At 41.4% G+C, this 13,684-nt stretch overlaps 1 protein-coding gene across 2 annotated transcripts in view; it reads left to right on the forward strand.

Annotated features, from left to right (window-relative positions):
• The first annotated feature begins 489 nt into the window (after positions 1-489).
• Klhl15 (kelch like family member 15) overlaps positions 490-13,684 on the forward strand; it is a 44,714-nt gene continuing 31,519 nt past the window's right edge. Inside the window, exons 1-2 of one of the 2 annotated variants that reach the window (XM_048336174.1) lie at positions 490-696; positions 786-982. The gene's annotated coding sequence lies outside the window, so the exon portion shown is untranslated. Of the gene's footprint in view, positions 983-13,684 lie in introns of both variants that reach the window. The other variant, XM_048336175.1, reaches the window with a different exon arrangement.

The following is a 13,684-nucleotide window of genomic DNA, read 5'->3' on the forward strand; positions in this document are numbered from 1 at the left end:
GTCTACGGGGGCGGACCGGCGGCCGGGACGCGACATGCCAGGGGCGCCGGACAGTTCCCCCCAGCCTGGTTCCCACACCCGCTCCCGCTCCCGTGGCGCCGGAAGTGACGCGCGCTGGGCTGAAATATGGCGGCATTGGCGCTCGACCAGGGGGAAGGTAAACACCCGCCAGGCTCCGTGTTAGCCCCACAGGGCGCTTGCGAGCCTGCGAGCCTACCCCCCCGTGCTCGGTCCCTTTCCCCCCTGCTGCAAAGCCACCTAGGGAGATCAGCCTGGGGCGTTCAAAAGTCAGCGCACTGAGCCTCCAGTGGGCCGGCCCCGCCTCTCTGGGCGGGCCCTGGGCGGCTCCCGCGGTCCGCAGGGGGCGCGAGGCCTGGAGCGGCCCCTGGCTCGTGGCCCCGTAAACCCAGCCCCTTTCCACGCCCCTTTCCCGCCTTCCTCCACCCCCAGCGTGGGTGATCCTGAGGCTCCGCGCGCTTCAGGGCAGAAGCCTGGAGACACCGTCGTTGACGTTGCCTCTGCGGGTGCTTCTCGCTGCTGCCCCGCGGCTCTTGGGCTCCTGTGCTCCTTACCTCCTCAGCTTCTCAGCTCCACAGCTCTTCCGCTCTTCCCCTCCCTGCTCCGTGGCCCCTAGTCGTCTCTCCAGCCGAGCTCCTTCGGCGTTGCAAAGCATTCCCCCCATCGTGTAACCGGTTGGTAAGGTCGGCTCGGGCCCCGACGCCGCGTCGCCCCCCGCTGAAGCGCGACTATCCGGACTCCCGACTCAGGGCTGTCTTCTTTCCCAGGACTGGTGGTGAGGGGGCCGCTGGAGCGCACACTCGCCCCGCGCTGGAGTGATCCGGCCTGGCTGGAGAGCGGCTCCTTGTAGACTATCTTCCTGCTGAGGTCCGTCCCGGAGACCGTTAGCCTACTGTGCGGCCCATCGGCCCGCTTCTTCCTGATGCAGACTGCCGTCCACTAGAGGCTGGACCGGACCCCCGAGGTGAGTATCCGCCCCTGCCCACCGGCCTGCAGAGCCCGGGCCGCTTCCGCGGCCCCGTGGAAGACACGGATTCCGTGGTCCTCTGCACCGAGCCGAGTCTTCACATTTGGGAGATGCTGGGACCTCATTTGTCTTTGAGTTTACTTAAATTGTTGGAAATCTTAATCTTTTTTTTTTCTCCTTAGGAGGAAGAGAGAGGGAGCAGGGTGGGGGGGAAAGGGAAGAAGCATAATTCAGCCATTTTTTGCAGCATACAGCTGCAGGTACCATGATTATTTCCCCCCTAACCCAGTACCTTCCCTTTAAAAATGCTATTTGTGACGAAATCGAACTATGCAAAATTGAAGGCATTTAACATGGAATCCGAAGGTGTGTGTGTGTGTGTGGGGAACTGCTGATGATCCGCGGACCCGAACCTCAGTGTCTTGTCTATGAAATTTAGTCAGTAATACCCACATCATAAGGTGCTGAGGACTATATGAGGTCATATATGTGAAAATAATCTATACCTATAAAGTGCTGCAAAAAAACCCAAAAAACCCGGAAAGACATTTTGTAAGTAACCATTGCCAGAGTGCTTAACGTTAGAGTGGCTAACTGTTGCTGCTATATATCTATATTATAAGTAAATAAGTACAGAATAGTAAAGCAGTGCTGTGAATCATAGATATAGAATAGTCACGTTGCTTGGCCTTGCTGCTACAAAATGTTAACTGCTTGTTTAACGGTATTCTTTAATTCAAATTTTAATGTTACTGGAGGGTTTTGCTTTTCATCTTTCTAGACTGCCTAGGCCCCCTTTCTTACTTACAGTATCTGTATAGCACCTTATGTTTGGTTAATCTTACATATTTTCCCAGTTCCTCTTCCTTTGTTAATCTGATTAAATTGTAATCTAGAAAATGCTTTTCAGCTCTGTATATGCTTTAATTTCAATGTTGTTTTTTCCCCCCGATCTAGGCAGCAGGATGTCTGAGTATCTCTACCCATTTGAAAATTGTTTTTGAAGAGTTTATAAAATGTATTCAGGTTTCTGTGATTCTTAATAGAATGAGCAGTATATAGAAAAATGTCAACAGCTTGGGAACTTGCTGTAATATTTATATAATTTTAATATTCTAAGCAGCACAGTCCTTGGTAATTGGAGTCACACTTGATCTATGGTAAAAAATATTCTCAATCTTTACTGCTGATAAATTTGAGGGGAACATAGGATAGTAAATATTTGTGGTTTGAAAATTCAATTTATTTGCTAGAATTTGTGTTTAACAGATCAGCATAGATTTATACTTGGCATATCAAAAATGTATTTTGTGGTTTAAAATTTGTCCACAAAAATGAAAAATATTTTTGAGAATATTTTTAGTTTACAAATGGCTATTTGTGACACTTGTCTTTCAAAGTATGCTTTTATGTTGTCTAAAAAGGAGACTAATGCAGGGGAGGTAGGATTAAAATAGCAAAATGGAGAGCCTAAAGTGGTAGCTTCTACACGACATATGTTTCATCCTGAAGATGAAATATTCTCAGATACTGCTTTCTTGGAAGTTTCAAGGTTTGACCTTTCCATCTTTATTTGGGTTGTCTGGGACCAGATTCTGGGACCCAATATTGGCTTGGCTTCATTGATGTTCTGAAGGGCCTCATGCTTGGTTTAAGTATGTGCATATAAAACTGGCATTATGTGACAAGTGAGTATAAAAATGAATGCTAATAATTGATATTTTTAATTTCCCCCCACTTAGAATAGCATTTATTTATCAACAAACAAACACCATGACAAGTCAAGAGAGACAGAAGATTGCAAATAAAAGCTTGGTATTTTAGTACCTTTAGCATTGTTTTTCTAGAGGGGCTGGGAATATGGCCTACTGGTAAAGTGCCTGTCTCATATAGATGAAGCCCTGGGTTCAATTCCTCAGCACCACATATATATAGAAAACCCCAGAAGTGGCAGAATGCTAGCCTTGAGCAAAAAGAAGCCGGGGACAGTGCTCAGGCCCTGAGTTCAAGCCCCAGGACTGGCAACAAAACCAAACAAACATTGTTTTTGTAGAGTTTTGAACAAGACCCTTCCCCTCCCATGATATTGCTGGCCTCTTGACAGTTCTGTTCTTTGAAGTGAATAATGTTAACTGTGAGGAGAATGATTCTTTCACTTTCAGAGGGCTTGTAGATTAGTTAGTTAGCATGTATTTCCTCTGAATGGGAATCCTGTAACTCCTCTTTTTTTTAAATTGAAGTGCAATGAAAAACCATCATTGGTGTGGGCATTGTATAATACTGGTTAATTGGGAAGGCCCTGAAATCAGGCACACCCCAGTTTTACAACTTATCCATAATCATAGACATAGACAAGTAACTTAGCCTCTGAGGTTTTATTTTATTTTTTTGTACCTGTCTTGGAGCTTGAACTCAGGGCCTGGGTGCTGACCCTGAGCTTTTGTACTGAAGGCTAGTGTACCACTTGAGTCACAGCTTCCCTTTGGCTTATGTAGTGGTTAATTGGAGATAAGAGTCTCAGGGACTTTCCTGCCTGGGCTGGCTTTGAACTGTGATTCTCAGATCTTAGCCCCCTGAGTAGCTAGGATTACAAGTATGAGCCACCAGTGCCTGCTCCTCCCCACTTTTTAAATGAAGGATAGCTTATAGAACATGAGGAATTGTGAGGTTTAAATTTGTACTTTTAGGCACTTATTTATTGTGGGCCAGGTGCTGTTCTAGGTGTTGGAGATTAAATAGTCAATGGAACAAAAATATTGTGAAGCAAAAAGTTATTAAATAAATAATGCAGATAACCTACTTCCCTAATATAGGGAAAAAATAAATATGGCAGTTGTCTGGTGGCTGGAGCAAAAGATTTTTTTCTTTTGTTTGTTTATTTATTTTTACGATTTTAAGAGCATGTTTGGGGAAGGGTTCAATTGAAGTCACGAGGTTGGAAGTAATTAGCAAGTCATAGCTAACTGGATAGAGTAATGTAGATGGGGAAAACAGCAAGTTAGACCTTAAGTGGGAGCAAGTCTGGTTTTCAAGGAATAGCAGCAATAAAGGGGGAGAGTAAAGGGAGATTAATTATTGCTGTTACTATTGCCATTTTATAAATCATTGGAAAGTCTCTCAGGTCACGTCCACCATAGGTGTTTGTTGTATTTTTGCTGGTACCAAAGTGGAAACCCTTTTAAGAATTAGAGAAGTTTTTTTTTTGCTGGTCCTGGGGCTTGAATTCAGGTCCTGGGCATTACTCCTGAACTTTTGTGTTCAAGGCTAGTGGCTTTTTATTTTCTGTGCTTAATTGGAGAAAAGAGTTTCATGGACTTTCCTCCCTGGCCTGGCTTTGAGCTATGATCCTCAGATCTCAGTTTCCTGAGTAGGATTACAGAGATGAGCCACTTGCACTTGGTGAAGTTTTTTTTTTTTTTAAATTTTATTAAAACTCATTAAGGGAAGGGAAGAATCCTTTAAAAAAAAAACAAACCAAAAAACAAAATAGTCCTGGGGATTGGACTCTGGGCCTGGGCGCTATCTATGGGCTTCTGGTGATAAGAATGTCATGGACTTTCCTGCCCAGGCAGGCTTTGGACCATGATCCTCAGATCTCAGCCTCCTGAGTAGCTAGGATTGCAGGATTGAGGCACTGGTCCCCTGCTGAAGAATCATTTTTAAGTTATCACTTTAAAGTCATACAGCAAAACAAATTAAGAGATAATGTTACTTTTAGCATTTAATTTTACTCTTGCATGAAGTAGTTTACATGCATAGCTATTTTCTCATGCCTATACTGGGGCTTGAACTCAGGGACTGGAGGTTGTCTCTTAGCTTTTTCTCTGAAGGGTGATGCTCTTGCACTAGAGTCATAGTTCCACTTCTGGTTTTTGGTGGTTAATTGGAGATAAGAGTCTTACTCAAACTTGATCAGAATTAGAAGCTTTAAAAAAATCCCTGCCCTCTTCCCTACCCCCCCTTTATTGTGGTACTGGAGCAAAGGGGTAAAGTGGAGAGACTAAGGGTCTTATACCTGCTAGGCAAGTGAGCCACATTTTGAGCCCAGAAATTTTTGCTGCAATGAAGAAACTAGAAAAGGTGAAAAATACTCTGTTTTCTTGTTTTTAATGTAAAATCCTAGAGCTCATCTGGCTGGAGATGGAAGTGTAGTTCGGTGGTACACAGCTCTTGCCTATCATGTATGAGGCCCTGGGTGCATCTCCAGCAGTGGAAAAGAAAATCTCACTGGATCACTGAAGCAAATAAGAACAGATAGAAAAATTATCCGGTGTCCTAGCTAATATCTTTGAGTTTGGTTAATGATTCTGCATCTTGGATTTTCAAAGATTTGCAAGAAGTCAATCAGTACCTTCCAAAAGATTTGGTTTAGTTGAATAATTCTTAGGGAGAACTGTTAACAGCACAGGATTTGTGATTTCATGTTAAAATGTAACTTAGAAGATTATTCCACAGTTAAAGCTTTTCCTAGAATTCTCACTGGATCCAACCTAAAGAATGGCTAGAAAAATTGTGTTCTATGACATCACTCTTGGACTACTACTTGTCGTGAGGAAAAGCAGAGGAGTATTCAAGTCTTCTGATGAAAAATAGCATGGAAACAGACAGGTTTTTTTTCTTTTAATTTTTTTTATTTTTATAAAGGTGACATACAAAGGAATTAGTTTCATAAGTCAGGTAACATGTCTTTCTTTTTTTTTTTTTTTTTTGGCCAGTCCTGGAGCTTGGACTCAGGGCCTGAGCACTGCCCCTGGCTTCTTTTTGCCCAAGGCTAGCACTCTACCACTTGAGCCATAGCGCCATTTCTGGCCGTTTTCTATATATGTGGTGCTGGGGAATCGAACCCAGGGCTTCATGTATACAAGACAAGCACTCTTGCCATTAGGCCATATTCCCAGCCCAGGTAACATTTCTTTCTGGACAGTGTCACCCCTTCCCTCAGTCTCCCAGTTTTTCCCTCCCATCCCCACCAGTTCAAGTTGTGTATTTCATTTTCAGCATAGTGTATAGTGAGTACCATTGCTGCATTTGTTTACCCTTACTCCCTCCAAGGTTTTCTTTTCTTTTCTTTTACATTATTATTTTTTTTGCTAGTCCTGGGGCTTGAACTCAGGTCCTGAACACTGTCCCTAGCTTCTTTTTGCTCAAGGTTATCACTCTACCACTTGAGCCACAGTGCCCCTTCTGGCTTTTTTTTTTTTTATATATGTGGTACTGAGGAATCAAACCTAGGGCTTGCTTCATGTATGCGAGGCAGGCTCTCTACCCCTAGGCCATACTCCCAGCCCCTTTTATACATTATTTTTAAGTAGTTGTACAAGAGTGTCAATGCAATATGTACGTTTTCTTGTATTATAGGATGAATAAATGCTAAGCGTACCTGGAAAGGATTTTGGATAATAGGTGCCAAAGGAGATTGGAGGACCCAGAGCCATACTAATAGTTCAGTTAAATTGTCATTTGCATTTTGGTACTGAATTATAAAAATATTTTGATGACCAGAGTTTCCAGTATTACATTTAAGTCTTTCTCATATTAAGCTGAGTTATTCTTCAATTTCAGTCATATAGCTGGGGATAAAATGACTGTAAACAGAGTTTATAGAAAAAAATTCTGTTTAAAAATTTTTTTGCCAGTTGGGGGGCTTGAACTCAGGGCCTGGGCATTATCCCTGAGCTTTTGTGCTCAAGGCTAGCCCTCGACCACTTTGAGCCACAGCTCTACTTCTGGGCATTGAGTGATTATTTGGAGATAGAGTCTCACTCTAGGACTTTTCTGCCGGAGCTGGCTTCAAACTGCCATCCTCAAATCTCAGCCTCCTGAGTAGCTAGGACTACAGGCATGAGCCATCAGTATCTGGCTTGTTTCTGTTTTTATTTTGAGGCATAGTTTGGCCTTGAACTGGATAGCTTCTGGCCTCAGCTTCCCAAGTGGAGTTGGGGTTACAGGCTATGAATTCCTGCTGTCAATTCCTGTTTTTGAATTTTTATTACTTTTTAGGTTATGAAAAGTTTGAAAATGTTATGATTTGGAAATTATTTTTCTTTTTCTTTTTTTTTTTTTTTTTTGCCAGTCCTGGCACTTGGACTCAGGGCTTGAGCACTGTCCCTGGCTTCTTTTTGCTCAAGGCTAGCACTCTGCTACTTGAGCCACAGCGCCACTTCTGGCCGTTTTCCATATATGTGGTGCTGGGGAATCGAACTCAGGGCTTCATGTATATGAGGCAAGCACTCTTGCCACTAGGCCATATCCCTAGCCCCATGATTTGGAAATTTTATTTATTTATTTTTTGTGCTGGTTGTGGGGCTTGAACTCAGGGCCTGGGAGCTGTCCCTGAGATTTTTTTTTGTTCTACTACGTGAGCCACGTTCCATTTTTGGCTTTTTGGTGATCATCTTGGAGATAAAAGTCTCATGGACCTTCCTGCCTGGGCTCACTACGAACAGAGATCCTCAGATCTCAGCCTCCTGAGTAGTTAGGATTACAGATACAAGTCCCTGCCACCCATCTAGAAATTTTATTTTTATACTTAGCCTTGCATTTTCTCTTTAATGTGCAAGAGTGGCATTTTCTGCATAGACATGATTTTTTTTTTATAGGACAGTTTGAAGGCGGAGATAGTTTGAAATCATTTAAATGTTTCATTGAGAATAAGTACATTAACCTCTGAGAATCTAGCTTTTGTACTGAATAGCTCGGAATTTTATATGAATTTTCAGGCAGCTGTAGGAGGAATGTGAAAGCAATAAATTATTGCTTATGGCATAAACGGAGGTTAGTTAATTTTGGCACATCTTCTGTTTAATTGTCTAGAATTTTGCCTTCAAATCAGAATGTCAGCTTTCTAACTTAAAGGAAGCACTTAATTTCTTTGCCTTTAATTTCCTGTTCAGTTTTAACCCCACCAGACTTCTTTCTTTACTGGTCATTATAGAGTTTGAAGTGCTAGAAATTTCTGTGATATAAATAGCAGTAAAAGTCTCCTAGGGCAGAAGTAGAAAGTGTGTGTGTGTGTGTGTGTGTGTGTGTGTGTGTGTGTGAGAGAGAGAGAGAGAGAGAGAGAGAGAGAGAAAGAAAGAGAAATTACTCAGCCTTCAGTGGTCTTTGGAGATACTAGGACTTCTTTATGCTCTTAAAAATCAGAATACTAAAGAATTTTGGTTTATGTGGATTGTACAGGTTTGTATGCAGATTGAAACTAGCAAATTAAAAAATACTTATTTCCAAATTATTTTGAGATATAATCCCATCAAATGGTTACTTAAATCACTTTCTTAAATGAAAAATTACTTTCCAAGACAATGAAGAGCTTGATGAAAGCAGTATGTCACTGCACAGGCTTGTAAATCTCTCTCATGTGTGCCTTCATTAAAGACAGTGGAGCCAGGCACTGGTGTGTCACACCTGTAATCCTAGCTACTCAGGAGGTTGAGATCTGAGGATCATGGTTCAAAGCCAGCCCAGGCAGGAAACTCCATGAGACTTGAAACTCAGATAAACTACTCAAAAAAGCTGTAAGTGGTGCTGTGGCTCGAGTGATCTAGTGCTTGTCTTGTGCAAAAGAAGCTCAGTGGTAGCGCTCAGGATCAGAGTTCAAGCCCTAGGACTGGCAAAAAATAAATAAAAACAACAACAACAACAACAAAAAAAAACGAGCTGGCACAGTTTGCTCATGCCTGTAATCCTACTTACTTGGGAGGTTCAAATCTGAGGATCACAGTTCAAAGCCAGCCCGGGCAGGGAAGCCTGTGAGACTTTTTTTTGTGCCAGCCAAGAGGCTTGAACTCAGGGCCTAGGTGTAGTTCTCGAACTCTTTTTGTTTTCTTTTCTCTTTTTTTTTTTTTGGCCTGTCCTGAGGCTTGAACTCTGGGCCTGAGCACTGTCCCTTGCTTCTTTTTGCAAAAGGCAAAAACTACCACTTGAGCCACAACACCACTTCTGGCTTTTTCTGTTTATGTGGTGCTGAGGAATCGAACCTAGGGCTTCATGCGTGCTAGGCAAGCACTCTACCACGAAGCCACATTCTCAGCCCTAGTTCTTGAACTCTTTGCTCAAGGCTAGGGCTCTACCACTTGATTCACTACTCCATTTTGTTTTTTTGGAGTCGGAGATGCTTAATTGGAGATGAGAGTCTTAGTCCTCCCTTCCTTTTATTTTTTTGAATAATTACTTACTTATTGTCAAAGTGATGTACAGGGGGGTTACAGTTTCATACGTAAGGCAGTGAGTACATTTCTTGTACAATTTGTGGCCCCCTCCCCCCTTCCTTCTTTTTGCTAGTGCTGGGGCTTGAACTCTGGGCCTGGATGCAATCCATGAGCTTTAGTGCTTTACCACTTGAGCCACAGCTCTATCTCCAGCTTTTTGATAGTTAATTGTAGATAAAGAGTCTCATAGACTTTCTTGCCCCCACTGGCTTTGCTCTGCAATCCTCAGATCTCAGTTTTCTAAGTAGCTAGGATTACAGGTGTGAACCACTGATATCCAAACTTTAAAAAAAAAAGAAACTTTCCTTTTTGTTGTGATTTTGGGACCCAAAACTTGGGACCTTGAGCCCAAGGATCTTTTTCAAAGATTCTTTTTAAAATTTTATTACAAAGGTGATGTACCCAAAGGGATTACAGTCACATAACTCAGGTGAAGAGTACATTTTCTCATTTAGTTTTTTCCCTCCTCACTCAAGGCTGGTAATGTACGATTTCAGCCACACTGTCACTTCCAGGTTTTTTTTGTTTCCATTTATTATTTTTATTCATTTTAGCAAGTAAAATCACATGTATTTGTGCAGCTTTATTACAGGCATGCGTGCTGGTAGCTCACGCCTGTAATTCTAGCTAATCAAGCGGATGAGATCTGAGGATCAAGGCTCAAAGCCAGCCCAGGCAGACAGATATGAGAGACCCTAATCTCCAATTAACCAGAAAAAAACTACTTCCAGATTGTTGCTGGTTAATTGGAGACAAGTCTCATTGATTTGTCTGCCTGGGCTGGCTCCAAATGGGGATTCTCAGATCTCAGCCTGTTGATTGTAGCTAGGATTACAGGTATGAGCCACTGCCATCCATCTATATTAATTATTATGTGTGTGTGTGTGTGAATGTGGGTGTATATGTGTGCATGTGTGTGTGCTGGTCCTGGGGCTTGAACTCAGGGCCTGAGTGCTGTCCCTGAGCTTTTGTGCTCAGGATCCTCAGATTTCAGCCTTGAGTAGATAGGATTATAGGGGTGAGCCACTGGTGCCTGGCTTACTTATCATTTTTAAGCAAAAAAAGGGAGGCTTTTCTCCCCCATGTTTCAGATTTAACAGGGCCTCACGTGTTATGGAACTATACCCCCAAGTTCTTTGTTCTTTGGTCAGTGGCAAGTTAAGTGGCAAGAAGACTCCTAAATATTTCTTTTCTAGTAGTCTAAGTATGTTTTGTGATTTAGTCCAATTTAGGCTCATTTTTTTTTTCAAATTCTATGGGCCAACTATAGAGTCTGTACATATCTAGGTTTATAAACCAGAATTTTTCTTCTTTTTTTTTTTTTTTTTGGCCAGTCCTGGGCCTTGGACTCAGGGCCTGAGCACTGTCCCTGGCTTCTTCCCGCTCAAGGCTAGCACTCTGCCACTTGAGCCACAGCGCCGCTTCTGGCCGTTTTCTGTATATGTGGTGCTGGGGAATCGAACCTAGGGCCTCGTGTATCCGAGGCAGGCACTCTTGCCACTAGGCTATATCCCCAGCCCCAGAATTTTTCTTAATCTGATAACCCATTTTGAAAAGTGATACAGAATTAAAATATTTTATTGCTATTATTAAGGTATTGTACAGGGTGCAGAATTTTTGAGCTTTAAGCATTTTGTATGTCAGATCCCTTTTTCCCCATTCATCATTGACTTATAATTGTTTTGAATTTTATGTTAGTTTTATGATTATTATAATTATTAATTTCTTCCTAAAGTTGGTATAATTCTGTATTTAGAGAATCTTTATTCATAATCTTAAGGGTTTATATAATTATGTTTTTATAGTTTTAGTTATTTTAAAATTTTATATTTGTTTTTGTGTTGTAGTTGCTTTTGCTCTGTTTGAATTTAAACCTTCCTCATTCTAAGTCTTTTCCTTTTGGATTATGAACAAGTTGGTTTTAGTTTGGTGTTATCCCTTGGTTTTAGTTTGGTTGTTACATACATTTTGTGTCCAATAGGATATATAGAATATATGTGATGTTGATTTTTTTTTCAGTCACAGCATTTTTGTTAAATAGGTAAAATATTAATGTTTTACTTAACCTAGTATATCCAAATTATCGCAGCATATAATTGATATAAAAATTCATATGAGATATTTTTCCATTCTTTTGTGCCATTTCTTCAAATCTTTTGTTCATTTTTATACTTGAAGCACATTGCAATTTGGACTAGCCTCATCTCAAGTGATCTATAGCCCCATGGCTTCCAAAATAGCATAGATATGAACTGGTTAGGGCAGAAAAGCCTAAGGAGCCCATTAGTATAGCTGAGAAATTATACTTGCATAATGAGCAAAAATGGAGAACAGTGCTGTGGCAAAATAAGATCCAAGTGTTTTTGAATACCAGTACATCTTGTGATTGCTTACAACTTCATTGTAGTAAGCCCTTGGGAGATAGAACGTATTTTCAGAGGAGATTGAGGGGTCCTGATTCCCTCCCTTCTTGTGGGTGATGAAGAGCCTTAGCGGAGGCTCAGATAGTAGAGTGCCAGACAATGAGCTAAAACATCAGATACTGAGTTCGAGTCCCGATCTAGGACAAAAAGGAGCATGAGTTAGGTGGGGAAAGCCAGCATTAGCTCTAGGATAGATGATTAAGTTTACTTATTCTTATATTTTGAGGTGGGACAGTCCTAAGGCTTGAACTCATGGCCTGCATACTGTCTCTGAGCTTTTTTACTCACAGCTAGTGCTTTACCTCTTGAGTTACAGCTCTTACAGCTCCACTTCTGGCTTTTTGGTGGTTAATTGGAAATACAGAGTCTCAGGGACTTGGCTGCCTGGGCTGGCTTTGAATCATGATTCTCATATCTCAGCTTTCAGAGTAGCTAGGCTACTATAGGCATGAAGCACTTTGCTTAAACAATTACTATCTTTATTATAGGTTAAATATTGTATAGAATATGAATTATAGAGCATTTCTTTTATTCAAATACATAATTTGACTTTGAAAATTTTCCTTTTTTATTGTTTTTATAAAGGTGATGTACACAGGGGTTACAGTTACCTAAGTCAGATAATGAGTACATTTCTTTTTGTACTCTCAGTTGGCTTATTCTTTTTTAAAACTTTATTTATTAATTAAATTTTGTTGACAAGGTGTTGTGCAAAAGGGGTACAGTTACATAATAGGGCAGTGTGTACATTTCCTGTGATATCTTACACCCTGTTTGTCTTTCCCTTCCATAGACCAGATAGACATATATACAATACACAGTGTACCAAAAACATATACAGTAGCCACGTGGCATATGAGTTGGCTTATTCTTGATGGTACTAACTAGGTACTGGGGATTGAACTCAGGTATTTTTGCTTTCTAGGCAGGTTTTCTACCACTTGAGGCATGCCTCTAGCCCCTAAATTTAGGTAAATTCATTTAATTACCACCCCAACTCAGTAAGATTGGTTCTAGTATTCCTAACATATAGACAGAAAACAAGATCAGGAAGTTAAGAGTTTCTCTGGGTCATATAAGTAGTATTAGTGGATATTGTCAAAGCTTTTACTTTTTCCATTCACACACAGTTTTATTTATTTTTATTTTTATTTTTTCCAGTCCTGGGGCTTGGGACTCAGGGCCTGAGCACTGTCCCTGGCTTCTTTTTGCTCAAAGCTAGCACTCTAACTATTGAGCTACAGCACCACTTCTGGCTTTTTCTGTTTATGTGGTGCTGAGGAATCGAACCCAGAGCTTCGTGCATGCTAGGCAAGCGCTCTACCACTAAGCCACATTCCCAGCCCCTGCAATTTTATTATGTACAAAATAAATTTAAAGTAAGTAAATTGCAATGACTTCCTTTAACTTTTCTCCCTCCCTCTCCCTGCTGTCATACTGCTCCCTTCTCCTATCCTTCCCTTTACCAACCTGTTTTCTCTCACTAGGAATTAAGTCCAGGGCTTTGAACATACCAGGATGCTAGCCTTTTACCTCTAACTAGTTGTATGACCTTGAATTAATAAGTCACTTAACCTCTTGACCTTAATGACTCCCTGACCAACATGAAGTAGTCTCTCAATAATAGTAGTGAGTTAGGGTACAGGTCTAGAGTCCCATATCCAGGGAATGAATCCTGTTTGTCCTATTAGTGATATGACCTTCGTGCAAACTACTTAGCTTCTCTGTGCTCTAATGTCCTCATCTGTAAAATGAGGGTACTAATAGCGATAGTATCTAGCTCTTAGGCTAGGTCATAGTTAAATGAGTTAAGGTATATAAAAGCACGTAGCATGGTACATAGCTCCTATAAGTACTCTGTTAGTGCTTACTACTAAGCCCATGTTGTTGGGGCCAAAATAGTAAACCTGACCCTTGAACTTGGGAGACAGATAGCTTGCTTTTCTCCCTAGAAAAGGCACTTTTCATCACAGCCCACCTTAGGACCAGAATTCATTTTTTTACTCTTTTTTTTCTTTTCTTTCTGGTCGGTCAGGGCTTGAACTCTGGGCCTGGGAGTCAGCTCTGAG

Source organism: Perognathus longimembris, chromosome 28 (genome assembly GCF_023159225.1).
Source record: "Perognathus longimembris pacificus isolate PPM17 chromosome 28, ASM2315922v1, whole genome shotgun sequence".
NCBI classification, from domain to species: Eukaryota; Metazoa; Chordata; class Mammalia; order Rodentia; family Heteromyidae; genus Perognathus; species Perognathus longimembris.